The sequence below is a fragment of the Schistocerca nitens genome, chromosome 6 (assembly GCF_023898315.1).
Source record: "Schistocerca nitens isolate TAMUIC-IGC-003100 chromosome 6, iqSchNite1.1, whole genome shotgun sequence".
NCBI classification, from domain to species: domain Eukaryota; kingdom Metazoa; phylum Arthropoda; class Insecta; order Orthoptera; family Acrididae; genus Schistocerca; species Schistocerca nitens.
Genome location: NC_064619.1, coordinates 83,303,215 through 83,323,189, shown reverse-complemented (window position 1 = coordinate 83,323,189; position 19,975 = coordinate 83,303,215).

Here is a 19,975-nt window from a genome sequence, read left to right as displayed (position 1 = left end):
TCGCTCAAAGTCCGTCAACTGCACATACGGTTCACGTCCACACTGTCGCGGCATGCTACCAGTGTTAAAGACTGCGATGGAGCTCCGTATGCCACGGCAAACTGGCTGACACTGACGGCGGCGGTGCACAAATGCTGCGCAGCTAGCGCCATTCGACGGCCAACACCGCGGTTCCTGGTGTGTCCGCTGTGCCGTGCGTGTGATCATTGCTTGTACAGCCCTCTCGCAGTGTCCGGAGGAAGTATGGTGGGTCTGACACACCGGTGTCAATGTGTTCTTTTTTCCATTTCCAGGAGTGTAGTTGTCACATCGTAGTGATTAGGCAGGGCGATGATGCTGGAGAGATTAAAACTTTTGTCACCCAGCACGAATCACTCTTGCAGGACGTACGTGGCCCCCGCAGAAGAAGGTGCCGTGGCACTGATTAATGCAATATACGGCACGTAACGTTACTGTTCCATTGTAACGGGACTCGCACTGTCGCAACTCCTTGCAGGTTAGTGTCCCCTCTAGCAACGCAGGTTGCACCGGCTAGCCTACTTTCCAGGCGGACCCAGTCCGCTAGCAGTTCTAGCAGCCTACCAAAGTATAGTGCTTTCTTGGAGGACTTCTCAACAGTCACGTGGGTAAATAGTGCTCAGCTTCACATCAGTCCGTAACAGGATGTAAGCCACGCTGTGCAGGCGTCGCAGGCGTCGTCGTTCAGCCCCGGTTACAGTTCAGTTCACCATAGCTCACCTGCCGTGGAGCATCGACCTGTTTGCCAAACGAGTCACTACGCACGCCAACGGGATATCAGCAGCTCAGATACAACTCCAGACATCGCCACGGAGCAGTGTCTACGCCAGAAAAAAGACGGTCGTATTCACCTATTTGGACTTAAGTCTCTGATTGGGACCCTGGGATAGGCTAGGACTATTGTACAATAACAGCATGAACGTTGTGTATCTGTGCTACTGAATGCATCAGTGTTTTTGCACACAAGGACCTGCAACGATTTCAGTACTTGTAATATTTGTACGTATGCGCGCCTGACACTGTTTGTTGGAAGTAGTAGTATTCAAAAAATGGTGCAAATGGCTCTCAGCACTATGGGACTCAACATCTTAGGTCATAAGTCCCCTAGAAATTAGAACTACTTAAACCTAACCAACCTAAGGACATCACACACACCCATGCCCGAGGCAGGATTCGAACCTGCGACCGTAGCAGTCCCGCGGTTCCGGACTGCAGTGCCAGAACCGCATGGCCACCGCGGCCGGTAAGTAGTAGTATTCAGAGGTATCTGAAACGTGGGACTTAGGGAAAGCAGGAAAAGGTGCGACCGTGGCCTAGTCAGTTACCGTTGGTTGCATAGTAAACACATATCCTTTATTTAAGGAAATAATTTGTTTAAAACAATTATTTTTTAAAAAAATTGACTGTAACACATGCTACACTGACGGCTGAAGGCTTTACTAAGAAAGAATTCAAAATTATTCGTCCGCTGAAGGCCACAAGCAATAATTCAGAACAATTAGCGGCTGAAGGCCTGCATTACAAGTGAGGAAGACAATTACACATTGAAAATACCAGAATAATTTCTAAAACAATCATTTAAAAAAATTGACTGTAACACAAGCTTCACTGACGGCTGAAGGCCTTATTAAAAAGGAATTGAAATTATTTGTCGGCTGAAGACCACGAGCAATACTTCAGAACAATTAACGGCTGAATGCCTGCATTACAAATGAGGAAGACAATTACACGTTAAAATACCAAAATAATTTTTTAAAACAATAATTTAAAAAAAATTGACTGTAACAGAAGCTACAAGATGGCTGAAGGCCTTATTAAAAAGGAAATCAAATTATGTGTCGGCTGAAGACCACGAGCAATAGGAATAATTTGAACAAAATATTATTTTTAAACAATTGTCACAATCAGACCAAATAAAGAAGGGAGTGATCCATAGACAGTGCTCCAAGAATCGACCTGAGAAAAGCCCGTAACAGCTGCGGAAGCTGTGAGACAGACAGCCAAGTGTTATGCTCACCTAACAGGATGGCAACTCAAACTAGAGACAGTTTAAACGCCGATCAATGCTCTTACCAAATCCACCTAACGTGTGATAACCAGTATAACAACAGAATAATTCAAGAGAGGACGAAGTGACAGACAGCACTGCGTCTTCAGAATCCAGTGTATCAAACATCGAAAGGCAGAAGGAACCACTACAACCAAGGCAGACAAAAGAAACCACAATCCACACCGCAATCAACGAAGCTGTCGAGCTACACGTCATGCCGGACAGCATCTGCAAGACGAGGAAAAGTACACTGCCGAAAAAATACGCTAACCTCCAGGGCAGGTAACTGGGTAATTAGTGGCCACTAGACAGTAACATACAGTTGGTTGAACTTCACCAATAATAACACCAAACTCAGAAACTAATAACCGGCCGTAGAAGACGGCTAATAGATTCCGCCAGCTCGACACGCTCCACTTGTTGCTGTTCGTCTCACGGCGACCCTGCGAGCGGCAACGCACGAACAAACGGCGTGACCATCAAATAGTAGAGATTTCACTACTGAATTAATGTTCACTCAGCTCAACGTGTTGGGTCCGGTGGATGACGAGGTTGTGGCCCTGGCAACTGCAGCCCCTCGATCCGGCAATGCCTGCGTGCCGCCAGAAGTCCCCGCATGTCGTCGAGCTGCAGGACCTATCTGCTGCTCCGTCCCAACCGAACTACCGACACACCCGACCCGGAAAACACTTTACGTCCTTCCAAAGATAGTACTGGTACTAGATATCGATAAACGCTGCTGCTGCCACTCGCGGACAGACAACGCTAGCAAACGTAGTGGCGCCAGTAAACAGAAGAAGAAAACAACACGCCACTATCCCTATTACACGATGCCAACCTACCAAATGTAACACCTACAGCGCCTCTCGGTGTTGAAAAAACCAAAATAGCTCCCAAATTAGCTCCCATGTCCTTAAAATATCAATTCACAAAATGACCCAAGTCCCTCCACAAGTAGTAATTATGAAAAATAAATAAAAAAACAAATAGAGGGAAATATCTAGTATAGAAAGCAAAAAAAAAAAGGAAAATTTAATTATAAATTTTAAAAACATGGGAAGGGGGAAAAGCAGTAGAAAATATTAAAATATTAGTTATTCCAATATGTAAGAAAATCAATATTGTAGTCATAGAACGTAGGTCTGGGACGCCAAAGATGGTGTTTATTAAAGTATAAATAGCCATACGTTGTAATTACGATACTCCAGTCTCTAGTCTGTTCTAGTTCGGAAGTTATTTAGGACGTACAGCTTTAGAGAACAACAATTGGGACTTTATTAAACGGGGATCAAGAATAGATCGTGATGAGATTGTTTTTGAGGATTGTCAATTCAAGACTTTAATTTGGAAATTTATCAGATTAGATAAACGGGAAGGTGAATAGCAATCTCTTTGGCTTTAATGTCAATTCGTGGGAATATTTAAACGCTTTACTGAATTGAGAATTTTAACCGGATTCGGACTTTGAATTGTGATAGTGGGAAACTTTAACTTCACGCGACTAGTGATCATAGTTAATGACAGTTTGCGGATATTAAATAGAAATAACTTATTTACCGAAAGCGACAGGATATAATCTAACATCTCTGATGCTTGCGGGAATCCTACTTAGACAGCTAATTAAAGAACTTCTTTGAATGAGATCGCATGAGTGAACCTATTTATTAATAATTCTTGTCAATAAAGTGACGTTGTTAATTTGAAACACAATACAAGTCTTGAACGTTAATTAGATTAATAAACATTAAGGTTACGTGATCTATGCCAAGAACAAACTAGCGATTCGTAACTAAAACAATTGAACGAAAGGTTAAAGTATCGTCGTCTGTAAACATTGGTAGTAAAGCTAGTAAAGATTTTTTCTTTCAGATTTGGGAAGACTATACGTGTAGTGACCCACGTTTGACATTGGGTTTTAAAACTAATCAAACTGATACTTAGCCGGGACAATATTAAATAAAAGTAAAACCCTTCAATGACAGTCAATGTGTAAAAAATAAAATCAAACTTTTACCTATTAGACGAAAAAGCGAAAACAGGAAAAGGGCTGCCACACAAAGGCACCAATCCGAGCCGCACACGACTCAGTATCAGTGCCATCTCGTAAACTGTTGTCAACGTAGAGAATTCATCATGGCCCCGTTTCTCTGGCGGCGAAGCGAAATGATAAGGGGTGATCAAAAACTGCGATGCTGGTGAGCCGTAGTTGTGTCCGGTTCTTCGAAACGCGCGCCAGGCGGAGTGCTTTCGCTTCGCGCCTAGTGTTTGCGGTGGCGCTTTCGGTTTGGCGCTTGTTTGGATCGCTACCACCCTCTAGCGGGAGGTAAAGCAAGTGTACAGTCGCGTGACGATCGAGGAGTCCGTACGGGGTGGTGACCGAGAGAGATGTTGGCGCGAGCGGGGCCCTGCTGTTGTGGGTCGTCAGCTGCTCGCCACGTGCTTTGGCCGACCTCTTGGCTGTCAGGGGTTAAGTCTGCCTTGCCCGCATGTACGTCGCCTATGAATCTTAGAAGCCGTGGTGCAGGAGATCAGCGCGTGGGACCGTATGTCTTCTTATCGGCCGTTGAAACCACTGGCAGCGGTTGGCTCTGATGAGCATTTGGAAATGCTATATATAAGAGAAGGTTTTCAACTTCTAGTGAAAGTTTCTTCACCAGTGGTTTTGTTGGGGTCGTCCCTCCACAGTTTTCGTTTGCCTGTCCGCGGGAGTGTGGTAATTGCTTCTTGTTCGGGCCCGTTTCATTCACACCTGGATTGGGTGATTTAGGGTCGATGTTGCGGAGTCCGTGCAGGCACCACCCTTGCTACATCTTCTGGTTCTGAGTAACTCGGGGAGGTGGCGGCTTGTAATGGAATTTTGGGGCTGATCTGCTATGGCCCTATAGACCACCAGTAACTATTCCGTCTATTGTGATTTGGGCCCCTTTACACGTGTCACTCCCTCACCGAGCTAAGAAATTTTTTTTTTTTGGGAACTGCCTTTAATGTGAAGGTTTGTGTGCTGGCTTATTCACATTTATCTTGTAACAAATATAAATTATGTAACTGGCGAGAGACAACTGCTTTTGCTTAGTACAAGCTAGTTACTTAAAGTTTTTTTGGAATTGTTCCCTTATTGATATAACAAATTTAAAATTGTTAACGTCAAACCTTGCAATATCCTTTACATAGAGCTATTTTTGAAAGAGTTTTCTTAACTGTTGTCTTATATATATATATATATATATATATATATATATATATATATATATATATATATATATATATATATATATGTGTGTGTGTGTGTGTGTGTGTGTCAAGTTAAACTCTCATTATTGGCAAGATGTTAATGTCATACTTGGTAATCTCCTTTTCATAATGAAAATTGTCAAGCTATTTGAAATTGTTTTGAAAATTTTTTTAAAAGAAATGCCAGACTTAAAAAGTTATTACTGAGAAAGCCTTTTAAAATAAAAGATAACCTTATCAATGTGTGTTTTTTCACCAGCACCTCCTGGCCCCTACTTCTACGATAAAGTTTTTGGAATAACATGTGTACTTTAGTTGTTGTTTGTGAATTGCCCTAATTGACGGTTCAGCGGGTATATAAACACAGACATCTAGGAAGGAGATTACTATACCATTCGTGTCTATCCAACGAGTGTGCAGTTGATGCGGAAATATGAACTACGGCGACATTATTACCAAATTCGCCCACATGGGATCAACGTACTGTTGTTCTTTTCTTGGTGTCAAAGACAAACACCAGTAGACAGTCACCCATCCGAAACCACCATTGTGGAATGGTGCGCCAAGTTCCAGGGTTGGCCGGATTCAACACAAGATGCCGGTCGAAATGGGAGTTCCACCGTCTCAAGTGGCAGACATCTGAACCCCCCCCCCCCCCCCCCCCTACAGTCATGGCCTCTTCCCATGCGATTATCATCTCTTCCCTTCCTTAAAAAAGGCCTTCAAGGGTGACCGATTCCTGTTGGACGAGGACATGCAATAGGCAGCAGGACATGGTATTCTACCAAATGGGTATCTTCAACTTGGTTTGTCGGTGATATGGTTACTTCAATGCTTACGGCAATTTTCCTTGATTGGCATAAGGATTCTGGTGCGTGCGGCCTTCGAGCGAAATTTTTTGATCGTTGATTATACAGCAGTCACCTATTCCGGCTATTAAGTTAAAAGAACAAGTGCAACAGACTTAGTGGAGTTGGAACAGTCTGTGAAAAGCACTCAAGGATTCAGTGGTTCAGAGCTATACATCATCGATTAAATTCTGCATAGTAGAAAATTATAAATACGTAGTACATAATTTAAAAAATTTGATACCTAGCCTGACGGTAAACTGTCTACCAATTTTTTCAGGAAGACTAAGTAAAATAATATTAATCTGCTTTGATTATATTTTCAAATGGTGCAACAACTCGATATTAAGACGCAGGTATTGCACCTGCTACAGTATATCAGCCAACTCGCAGGAAAGGCTGCTGGGAACATGGAATGAAAAAAATTTTGGACAAGCAAAGATAGGGGGAACGCCACAGGCATTCCAAAGAAGGAAGAATGGAGGAATTACATCTTCTGGATGGAACAGTATTTTACAGTGCACGAGGCAACAGGTGAGGTAACGCAAAGTATTTTATGCTACCTAATGCTAGATCTGAAATTTGTGATATAGTTCAACAACTGTTTTCGGACAAAGATCTGAGTGGATTACGCTACACAGAGATTAAGGAAAAGTTGACAGAATACTTCGAAAGTAAGATCTTCATAGCAGCAGTGCACCACAGATTTTACAGAGAATAGAAGAAACTACCGGTATACAAAACTTTAAAGTTATAAGATGTTATGCTGCAAGGTCTGACCAGAGGCTGTAAATTTAAACGTGGAAACCGTGAACGTAATCTGTCATATACGGACATGGTGGTAAGGGATATGATAATCGTACATTTTCCTGACGCCAGTTTAAAAAACGGCCTAATTAGGTTAAACAGCCGAACACTATACTAATTCAGGCATTTCAGCAGAAAAAACAAACAGAAATTGTTTGAAATAATACGGAAAACGAAGTTTTCAAAATATAATCGAGACGTCAGACATTTTAACTGAAAGAAAGGTAAAAGGATTACAAAAGTACCTCTAAAAATGAGGAAATACGAGATAATTTGCAAATATAAATAATAACAAGCGAAGTAAAATAATATCATGTGTCAAGTGTTTCAGTACACAAGATAGTTAAGTTTTCTATTAAAAAAACTGAAATGTTTATATTTTAATAAAAAGGGGCATAAGGCAGAAATAGGTCTACAAAAACAAAGTAGGAAAATTTAGTATAATACTTGTAACGAAGAAAATTAAGTGATCATTTCGAAAATTAGGTACACGAAGCAGACTCGTATGATTCTAAAACATTATTTGCAGAAATGGAAATAAATGGGATTAGTGTGCATTTGTACATAGAACGGGTTCTTCCAAAACTATAATCAGCCACATAAGTTAAACAAATTTTAGATACGTTTGTAGCGGCGCTTCCTCTAAACAAGTGTTTAAAATAATATAATCTAGTTTTATCGTCGACAGCCAAGTGTGACGGCCCCTCTTTTTGCTGTTACTTACAGAAACCACTACTCAAAACAATCTCTGATTTTAGTACTACGCTATTGATCGACTTAATTAATTATTTTCATATAATTTTTTATATTGTCTTGTAATGAATCTGTTGTAATGAATTTACTTTAATTAAGAAAGAGGTACTTGTTGTAGACCTCTGTTTTAAGGCAATAAATAACCTGCTACCCAGTGAAACAGCTACAGTGTGGCTGTATCGCGAACAGAACTGATATTAAAGGCAATCGATATCCAAGGATACAATGTTACACTGAACTATGGTCGTTAAGTAATTCCATACCTTCCTTCTTGCTTGATTTTCTGCTGCGGCATCACAGTTGGTCGCAGTGCGGTGTACACAGGCTACACAGAGGCTAGAACTCATCTTTATATCATCCACCTGATAATTTTATAGAGTGAAATAGCGTAGGAACTTAGGATTAATAAATTCAGCTCTCTCAGAAATTGAGTGCTGTCCTTACACATTAAATTTAAAGCATCAGAATAACTGCTTTTAGTCACAAATCTAAATATTTGTAAGCTTTGGAAACATCTTCCTTGCGTCAACTTAGCAAACCCATTTCATTTACTTGCAATTTTTAAAATATGTGAATTGCCCAACTGTCTTACTACACTCCTGGAAATTGAAATAAGAACACCGTGAATTCATTGTCCCAGGAAGGGGAAACTTTATTGACACATTCCTGGGGTCAGATACATCACATGATCACACTGACAGAACCACAGGCACATAGACACAGGCAACAGAGCATGCACAATGTCGGCACTAGTACAGTGTATATCCACCTTTCGCAGCAATGCAGGCTGCTATTCTCCCATGGAGACGATCGTAGAGATGCTGGATGTAGACCTGTGGAACGGCTTGCCATGCCATTTCCACCTGGAGCCTCAGTTGGACCAGCGTTCGTGCTGGACGTGCAGACCGCGTGAGACGACGCTTCATCCAGTCCCAAACATGCTCAATGGGGGACAGATCCGGAGATCTTGCTGGCCAGGGTAGTTGACTTACACCTTCTAGAGCACGTTGGGTGGCACGGGATACATGCGGACGTGCATTGTCCTGTTGGAACAGCAAGTTCCCTTGCCGGTCTAGGAATGGTAGAACGATGGGTTCGATGACGGTTTGGATGTACCGTGCACTATTCAGTGTCCCCTCGACGATCACCAGTGGTGTACGGCCAGTGTAGGAGATCGCTCCCCACACCATGATGCCGGGTGTTGGCCCTGTGTGCCTCGGTCGTATGCAGTCCTGATTGTGGCGCTCACCTGCACGGCGCCAAACACGCATACGACCATCATTGGCACCAAGGCAGAAGCGACTCTCATCGCTGAAGACGACACGTCTCCATTCGTCCCTCCATTCACGCCTGTCGCGACACCACTGGAGGCGGGCTGCACGATGTTGGGGCGTGAGCGGAAGACGGCCTAACGGTGTGCGGGACCGTAGCCCAGCTTCATGGAGACGGTTGCGAATGGTCCTCGCCGATACCCCAGGAGCAACAGTGTCCCTAACTTGCTGGGAAGTGGCGGTGCGGTCCCCTACGGCACTGCGTAGGATCCTACGGTCTTGGCGTGCATCCGTGCGTCGCTGCGGTCTGGTCCCAGGTCGACGGGCACGTGCACCTTCCGCCAACCACTGGCGACAACATCGATGTACTGTGAAGACCTCACGCCCCACGTGTTGAGCAATTCGGCGGTACGTCCACCCGGCCTCCCGCATGCCCACTATACGCCCTCGCTCAAAGTCCGTCAACTGCACATACGGTTCACGTCCACGCTGTCGCGGCATGCTACCAGTGTTAAAGACTGCGATGGAGCTCCGTATGCCACGGCAAACTGGCTGACAATGACGGCGGCGGTGCACAAATGCTGCGCAGCTAGCGCCATTCGACGGCCAACACCGCGGTTCCTGGTGTGTCCGCTGTGCCGTGCGTGTGATCATTGCTTGTACAGCCCTCTCGCAGTGTCCGGAGCAAGTATGGTGGGTCTGACACACCGGTGTCAATGTGTTCTTTTTTCCATTTCCAGGAGTGTATATGAAATTTGTGAGAAGTGCTGAAACAATTCAGTTACTAGCAAAGATGAAGTTGTGTAAACTAGAAAAGTGTTTATTTGCGTTACCTCTGAAATAAAGCAAACCCATTGCATTTGCTTCAAACTGTAAAGATATTTTTACTTTAATAGTGAACGTTGGGAGAGAGAAGCAACAACCTTTCCATGACTTGTAAAGCTAAGGATGTGTGCATTTTAATGCTGTCTGTTTGCATGAACTTTGAAATATTGCAGAGCAATTACATTTGCTGTCAACGTTAACGATGCATGTACATTAATGGAGTCTTTTTTAAACGAACTTGACAAAGCAGAACTTACTGCCCTTGCGTTGGGATAGATAGTTATTCCATTGGAACAGATTCTTTATAGGTCATTAAATTTAAGCAAAATTATTAATGCAACGCATAACTTAAGGTTTTCAAAATTTGAATCTGTCCTACCAGCAAGAAGAGAGCGCCTTTAACAGTGCAGTTTTTCGTTCGTAACTGTGAAATAGCACTGGTAACCAGTTAATTATCGAAATCGTTAATAAAATAAATACTCGACCACACAGAATCAGACAAAGGAATTGGAATAACATGGCAGTACATTACACTGAATTTGTGACGCTCTATAATTTGTGCATACCTAGTAAAAACACGAATAAATGTTGCCACTGATGATCGAAGTTGATGAATTTTATGCTCAGTTTGAAGGTGTTCAGAAATATTGTTCCAAACTGGTGGGCTCTCAAGCTGTTTGCACGTACTTTTTCTATGCATACTACGTTACGCGCAGTTGCTACGCATGATGTGTAACATGTATCCGCGACCGACAACTACAGTTTAGAGCAGAAAGCATCCATATTTTATCTGTTCCACTACTCGCCTCACACACAGAACAGAATAGTCACAACTTTACTTGAGGAGACGACGCCGTTTATTTAACAACAGTCCACATGCGACTAACTACCGAGCTTTTTCACGTCTGAGGTAACTTGCAGCGTGTTTCATATCATCGGTAGTTCCCCATCCAAAGGATGTCCAAATATTAATCGAAACCAGGGTGAGTTTGTGCATACCGTTAGGTAAACTAATTTGACATATTCTCTACATAATTCTGCTAATATAGATTTAAGTGTAAAAAAAACACAATAAGAAGATAATGGTACAGTAATACGTAACTTGAAAAAAACTTTAAATACACTGCTGGCCACCGTAATGCAACACCAAGAAAGACAAGAGGTAGCACAACAAAATTTATTTTGTAGATAACATGTTGACCAAGTATCAAATGATTACGTTTACAGACGTATGTGACATGTGGTTCCTGCCAGAATCAGTAGCCAGAGTAGGCGCCATTATTGGAGATCACCGCTGCCACACGTCTCGGCATTGGGTCAAAGAGACGTTGGATGTGTTCCTGGGGTACAGCAGCCCAAGCAGCTTCCACACGTTGCCAAAGATCATCTGGTGTGGCAGCTGGGGATGTAATCTGGGTCACTCGTTGAGCAACCATGGACCACATGTTTTCTATCGGCGAAAGATCCGGAGAGCGAGCCGGCGAGGGAAGCAATTCAATCTGGTTATTGACGAAGAACCTTTGGGCAATGCGTGCCACGTGTGGTCGCGCATTATCCTGTTGAAATATGGCTGTGGCCGAGCCCTGAAGGTAAGGAAGGACAACTGGCTCCAGCACCTGGGATATGTAGCGCCGGCTATTTAAAGTACCGGTAATGCGTACTAGAGGCGTGCGAGAGTAATATCCAATACCGCCCCATACCATAATACCCGGTGCAAGACCAGTGTGGCGGTGCATAATGCAGCTGTCCAGCATCCTCTCTCCACGGTGTCTCCACACTCAAATCCGACCATCGTGGTGCTGCAGACAGAAGCGTGCCTCGTCAGTAAAGACAACGTCATTCCATTCTGCCATCCACATCCGTCTGTCATCACACCATTGGCGACGGAGACGTCTGTGGTTCTACGTCAATGGTAGACGAAGCAATGGACGTCTTGCGGACAGACCACTCTGCTGTAAACGGCGTCGAATGGTACGCGCAGACACTGGATGATGCGTTACAGACGCAATGTGCTGTGCTATGGTTCGGGATGTCACTGAGCGATCCGTCACTGCCATGCGCACAATTTGCCTATCAGCACGCGCAGTGGTGCAGCGAGGTGAATGCGATCGACCACGTCGGTCCGTCGTACCCTCCTGCATCCAACGGTCAAATATCCGCATTACAGTTGTTTCGTTTCGTCCATCACGACTAGCGATTTCTCTGTATGATAATCCACAATCTCGGTAAGCCACTATCCTTCCTCTGTCGAACTCGGATACTTGATCAAAAGATGTTCGCTGTTGTCTACGAGGCATAACTGATCGTCTTGTGAAACAACCACAAGGTAAACACACGTGCCGAACGTACACTCGTCGAAATCGCCAAGCCTTAAATGGCGCTATGAGGTGGCGCCACAGGCGCGCGTGATGTGCGTCTGCGCTGAAATTCTAATCAGTTGCATATCTCATTGCTGCAAACTCATGGTGTAAATTTCACTTGATTCGGATGCTTCCTTCAGGGTGTTGCATTTACGGTGGCCAGCAGTGTAGTTTAGTAAAAATTCCATAAAAAGTCATATGACAAATAACTACAAGTATATGTTACCTATGGGTATCTTATTAGTGTAATTACGTTACTCGCTGACAAGCTTTAATGATCAGCCGATGGAAATAAAAAGACAATTCGCAGTAAATGTTCAGCTATAAGCACAGAGTAGTGCATTCAACACCTCTCCTGACACAGTCTTCAACTACATTAGTGTTGTGTCTTTATTTAACAGTCTTTGTGTAGTTCGATGCATTTTCTCTCGGACATGCAAACATGAAAATATGTGCCAGACCGGTACTCGAACTAGGATTTCCTGCTTCGGACATGCATCGAACTACACAAAAACTGTTGAATAAAGACACTACACTAATGTGTTTTGTGCCAAATCCAAGGCAACCTGAAGAGAAAAATAAATCGTTCTCTGTGCGGGACTCAAATAATTGTGCGAGCACTACGGGAAGCAGACATTGCGACATACGGTGATTTGGGGTCGATCCTGGAAGAGTGGTCCGATAGCGAACACTCGCGACAGGCGTAAAATAAAGGTTTGAGTCCCGACCCGGCACAAATTTTCGTATTTTTTCAGTAAATTGTACGACTATAGCTGTTGCGGTACCGTATTAGCGATTTACGAATACATTTCACGACAGTCTTCAGCGGTTGCAAACATCATGGGCTCGATCTCTGTGAAAAACTCGGGTCCACAGCCCAGAATTCAGTAAACGAAATACACGTAACGGATGAGGAAGAATAATCTGTAAGGCTCTCTACAAACTAAAACCGAATTTTTAGTGGATCCCCAGCGATCATAACAGGTGTATACAACCTTGACGCTTTAATATCAGAGTTCTGCAAAACTAAACCCATTCCTTACACTTCATGTGAATAGGACAAACAGAAAGTAAAGAGGTCGGAAAGAAATGGCACAACTGAAACCGTTACTAATAGTCAATGGCCCAGCCATGTAGTCATAAAGAAAGAAACTGAATGCGAAGCTGTGGTTCAAATCAACTGTGAATGCACAGTCCATGCATGATGCAGAGTCCATGCAGTCAGTCAATAGGGTTGAAGATATGATGGCAAAATTAGGTAATGGACGGTAGCATTCAAGCATTCATTTTACTGTCACTTATGTTCACCCACCACCCAACGAAGAAAGACAGAAAATAATGGTCGTTAACACACCATTTGGCCTTTACAAATATAAAAGATTATCTTTGGAATAAATTCTATCCCGGCGTTATACCAAAGATACCTACACCAATTAACCAGGGAGCATCCAGAAGCAGCAAATTACATAGATGATACAATGCTAAACTAAACTCCGTCCTAACAGGTTCTTGGAAGGTTCAACGGTACCGACCGACCGCCGTGTCATCCTGAGCCCACAGGCGCCACTGGATGCGGATATGGAGCGGCATGTGGTCCGCACAACGCTCTCCCAGCCGTTATGTTTTCATGACCGGAGTCGCTTCCACCCCCTCAAGTAGCTCCTCAATTGGTCTCAGAAGGGCTGAGGGCATCCCGCTCGGCAGACCGTACGGTGACCCATCCAAGTGCTAGCCAAGCCCGACAGTGCGTAACTTCGATGATTTGTCGGGAACCGGTGTTACCACTGTTGTTGCCATAGATGATATAATAGTATCAGGAAATACGATTGACGAACACTTAGAAAACTTAGAAGAAATTGTTTAAAGCGCTTCTAAAAGCAAAAATAGGCGTTAACGAGAAAAAAATGTGTTTTTTTCGAAAACCCATCCGTACTACTATGTATAGCAGACACCCAAAAGTTCAGTAAAATTTTCGGAATGTGAATGGTATTGCCCTTACCAAGAATTATTACATTCACAGCATCAGAAGTTGAAAAATGACCAATGTAATATTACTGTGGAAGACATTACGAGACATGTTCCAGCTAGTATGGTTTAATGATAAAGCGAGTTCCGTGACGGCACTACTGGAAGCTGACTGGAGAGACATATATAATCTGACAGATATCAGTTACAGATATAATTTATTTTTGGATGGAGTTTATCAGTCTACAACAACTGCTTTGCTAAGAAAACACTATGGCATGGCAGTAATGAAAACATAACAAAGCCTCGGATTACAAAAGGAATCACAATACCATATGCAAGGGCAAGGAAATTACACGAAATGATTAGGACAAAGAGGAAAGTAGGACCGTTTTCATATTAGAAAAAATGCTGTCCTCTCCCAAAAGAAGTAGTTGAAAATCAAACAGCCTGAATAAAATGTCTGAAACTGATAATCCAGAATAAAAAAAATTAAAACTATGTAGGAAATAGTTGAAAGAAAATCCTTGAAATCAGTAGAGAAATTTTGGAATTTATTGAACACCCAGCCAGATAATAAATGACAGCAGCGAAGTGCTCGATATTCAGCGTTATTCGTATGTACCTTCGGGGTTTACAGGACATTGTGAGAAAACTACAAGGCATACCAAAAAACAAGAAAAAAGGACGCTTGTCAGTGGACAGAGCGTCTCTCCAGGCTATTAACTCACACTGCAGGTGCTCAAAATGGACAGGATTTGTGACGCGCCAAACAAGAACACGATAGTCGAACTCATGCCTAACATTTCATGGTCGACATCCGCGACTGAATTTAACTATCCCACATAGTATCTCTTCCATATTAACTGACAGTGGACCCAGGAGCATATGGTTTTTGACATAACTCCGTAAAAATAAATCACACCGAGCAAGAGGACAGTCATGATGGGAGGCACGTCGAATCTACACTCCTGGAAATGGAAAAAAGAACACATTGACACCGGTGTGTCAGACCCACCATACTTGCTCCGGACACTGCGAGAGGGCTGTACAAGCAATGATCACACGCACGGCACAGCGGACACACCAGGAACCGCGGTGTTGGCCGTCGAATGGCGCTAGCTGCGCAGCATTTGTGCACCGCCGCCGTCATTGTCAGCCAGTTTGCCGTGGCATACGGAGCTCCATCGCAGTCTTTAACACTGGTAGCATGCCGCGACAGCGTGGACGTGAACCGTATGTGCAGTTGACGGACTTTGAGCGAGGGCGTATAGTGGGCATGCGGGAGGCCGGGTGGACGTACCGCCGAATTGCTCAACACGTGGGGCGTGAGGTCTTCACAGTACATCGATGTTGTCGCCAGTGTTCGGCGGAAGGTGCACGTGCCCGTCGACCTGGGACCGGACCGCAGCGACGCACGGATGCACGCCAAGACCGTAGGATCCTACGCAGTGCCGTAGGGGACCGCACCGCCACTTCCCAGCAAATTAGGGACACTGTTGCTCCTGGGGTATCGGCGAGGACCATTCGCAACCGTCTCCATGAAGCTGGGCTACGGTCCCGCACACCGTTAGGCCGTCTTCCGCTCACGCCCCAACATCGTGCAGCCCGCCTCCAGTGGTGTCGCGACAGGCGTGAATGGAGGGACGAATGGAGACGTGTCGTCTTCAGCGATGAGAGTCGCTTCTGCCTTGGTGCCAGTGATGGTCGTATGCGTGTTTGGCGCCGTGCAGGTGAGCGCCACAATCAGGACTGCATACGACCGAGGCACACAGGGCCAACACCCGGCATCATGGTGTGGGGAGCGATCTCCTACACTGGCCGTACACCACTGGTGATCGTCGAGGAGACACTGAATAGTGCACGGTACATCCAAACCGTCATCGAACCCATCGTTCTACCATTCCTAGACCGGCAAGGGACCTTGCTGTTCCAAGAGGACAATGCACGTCCGCATGTATCCCGTGCCACCCAACGTGCTCTAGAAGGTGTAAGTCAACTACCCTGGCCAGCAAGATCTCCGGATCTGTCCCCCATTGAGCATGTTTGGGACTGGATGAAGCGTCGTCTCACGCGGTCTGCACGTCCAGCACGAACGCTGGTCCAACTGAGGCTCCAGGTGGAAATGGCATGGCAAGCCGTTCCACAGGACTACATCCAGCATCTCTACGATCGTCTCCATGGGAGAATAGCAGCCTGCATTGCTGCGAAAGGTGGATATACACTGTACTAGTGCCGACATTGTGCATGCTCTGTTGCCTGTGTCTATGTGCCTGTGGTTCTGTCAGTGTGATCATGTGATGTATCTGACCCCAGGAATGTGTCAATAAAGTTTCCTCTTCCTGGGACAATGAATTCACGGTGTTCTTATTTCAATTTCCAGGAGTGTACATCAGCATCCATACTCCGCAAGCCACCTCTATCGGTTATCCCTTCTATTGCAGTCTCGTATTGTTCGTGGAAAGAAGGATTGTCGGTATGCCTCTGTGTGGGCTCTAATCTCTCTGATTTTATCCTCATGGTCTCTTCGCGAGATATACGTAGGAGGGAGCAATATACTGCATGAATCCTCGGTGAAGGTATGTTACCGAAACTTCAACAAAAGCCCGTGCCGAGCTACTGAGCGTCTCTCCTGCAGAGTCTTCCACTCGAGTTTATCTATCATCTCCGTAACGCTTTCGCGATTACTAAATTATCCTGTAACGAAGCGCGCTGCTCTACGTTCGATCTTCTCTATCTCTTCTATCAACCCTATCTGGTACGGATCCCACACTGCTGAGCAGTATTCAAGCAGTGGGCGAACAAGCGTACTGTAACCTACTTCCTTTGTTTTCGGATTGCATTTCCTTAGGATTCTTCCAATGAATCTCAGTCTGGCATCTGCTTTACCGACGATCAACTTTATATGATCATTCCATTTCAAATCACTCCTAATGCGTACTCCCAGATAATTTATGGAATTAACTGCTTCCAGTTGCTGACCTGCTATTTTGTAGTTAAATGATAAGGGAACTATCTTTCTATGTATTCGCAGCACATTACACTTGTCTACATCGAGATTCAGTTGCCATTCCCTGCACCATCTACATCTACATCTACATTTATACTCCGCAAGCCACCCAACGGTGTGTGGCGGAGGGCACTTTACGAGCTACTGTCATTACCTCCCTTTTCTGTTCCAGTCGCGTATGGTTCGCGGTAAGAATGACTGTCTGAAAGCCTCCGTGCGCGCTCGAGTCTCTCTAATTTTACATTCGTGATGTCCTCGGGAGGTATAAGTAGGGGGAAGCAATATATTCGATACGTCACCCAGAAACACACCCTCTCGAAACTTGGCGAGCAAGCTACACCGCGATGCAGAGCGCCTCTCTTGCAGAGTCTGCCACTTGAGTTTGCTAAACATCTCCGTAACGCTATCACGGTTACCAAATAAGCCTGTGACGAAACGCGCCGCTCTTCTTTGGATCTTCTTTATCTCTTCCATCGACCCGATCTGGTACGGATCCCACACTGATGAGCAATACTCAAGTATAGGTCGAACGAGTGTTTTGTAAGCCACCTCCTTTGTTGATGGACTACATTTTCTAAGGACTCTCCCAATGAATCTCAACCTGGTACCCGCCTTACCAATAATTAATTTTATATGATCATTCCGCTTCAAATCGTTTCGCACGCATACTCCCAGATATTTTACAGAAGTAACTGCTACCAGTGTTTGTTCCGATATCATGTAATCATACAATAAAGGATCCTTCTTTCTATGTATTCGCAATACATTACATTTGTCTATGTTAAGGGTCAGTTGCCACTCCCTGCACCAAGTGCCTATCCGCTGCAGATCTTTCTGCATTTTGCTACAATTTTCTAATGCTGCAACTTCTCTGTATACTACAGCATCATCCGCGAAAAGCCGCATGGAACTTCCGACACTATCTACTAGGTCATTTATTTATATTGTGAAAAGCAATGGTCCCATAACACTCCCCTGTAGTTAGTAGACGTCTCTGGTGGTGGTGGTTGTTAGTGTTTAACGTCCCGTCGACAACGAGGTCATTAGAGACGGAGCGCAAGCTCGGGTTGGGGAAGGATTGGGAAGGAAATCGGCCGTGCCCTTTCAAAGGAACCATCCCGGCATTTGCCTGAAACGATTTAGGGAAATCACGGAAAACCTAAATCAGGATGGCCGGAGACGGGATTGAACCGCCGTCCTCCCGAATGCGAGTCCAGTAGACGTCTCTCCATTGATAACAACATGCTGTGTTCTGTTTGCTAAAAACTCTTCAATCCAGCTACACAGCTGGTCTGATATTCCGTAGGCTCTTACTTTGTTTGTCAGGCGACAGTGCAGAACTGTATCGAAGTCAAGGAAAATAGCATCTACCTGGGAGCCTGTTTCTAATATTTTCTGGGTCTCATGAACAAATAAAGCGGGTTGGGTCTCGCACGATCGCTGTTTACGGAATCCATGTTGATTCCTACAGAGTGGATTCTGGGTTTCCAAAAACGACATGATACTCGAGCAAAAAACATGTTCTAAAATTCTACAACAGATCGAAGTCAGAGATATAGGTCTATAGTTTTGCGCATCTGCTCGACGACCCTCCTTGAAGACTGGGACTACCTGTGCTCTTTTCCAATCATTTGGAACCCTCCGTTCCTCTAGAGACTTGCGGTACACGGCTGTCAGAAAGGGGGCAACTTCTTTCGCGTACTCTGTGTGGAAACGAATTGGTATCCCGTCAGGTCCAGTGGACTTTCCTTTGTTGAGTGATTCCAGTTGCTTTTCTATTCCTTGGACACTTATTTCGATGGCAGCCATTTTTTCGTTTGTGCGAGGATTTAGAGAAGGAACTGCAGTGCGATCTTCCTCTGTGAAACAGCTTTGGAAGAAGGTGTTTAGTATCGCAGCTTTACGCGTGTCATCCTCTGTTTCAATGCCATCATCATCCCGGAGTGTCTGGATATGCTGTTTCGAGCCACTTACTGATTTAATGTAAGACCAGAACTTCCTAGGATTTTCTGTTAAGTCGGTACACAGAATTTTACTTTCGAATTCACTGAACGCTTCACGCATAGCCCTCCTTACGCTAACTTTGACATCGTTTAGGTTCTGTTTGTCTGAGAGGTTTTGGCTGCGTTTAAACTTGGAGTGAAGTTCTCTTTGCTTTCGCAGTAGCTTCCAAACTTTGTTGTTGAACCACGGTGGGTTTTTCCCGTCCCTCACAGTTTTACTCGGCACGTACCTGTCTAAAACGCATTTTACAATTGCCTTAAACTTTTTCCATAAACACTCAACATTGTCAGTGTCGGAACAGAAATTTTCGTTTTGATCTGTTAGGTAGTCTGAAATCTGCCTTCTATTACTCTTGCTAAACAGATAAACCTTCCTCCCTTTTTTTATATTCCTATTAACTTCCATATTCAGGGATGCTGCAACGGCCTTATGATCACTGATTCCTTGTTCTGCACTTACAGAGCCGAAAAGTTCGGGTCTGTTTGTTATCAGTAGGTCCAAGATGTTATCTCCACGAATCGGTTCTCTGTTTAATTGCTCGAGGTAATTTTCGGATTCGTCTATTCGCTGCAGATCCTCCTGCATTTCAGTACAATTTCTCATTGTTACAACCTCTCGATACACCACAGCATCATCTGCAAAAAGCCTCAGTGAACTTCTGATGTCATCCACAACGTCATTTATGTACACTCCTGGAAATTGAAATAAGAACACCGTGAATTCATTGTCCCAGGAAGGGGAAACTTTATTGACACATTCCTGGGGTCAGATACATCACATGATCACACTGACAGAACCACAGGCACATAGACACAGGCAACAGAGCATGCACA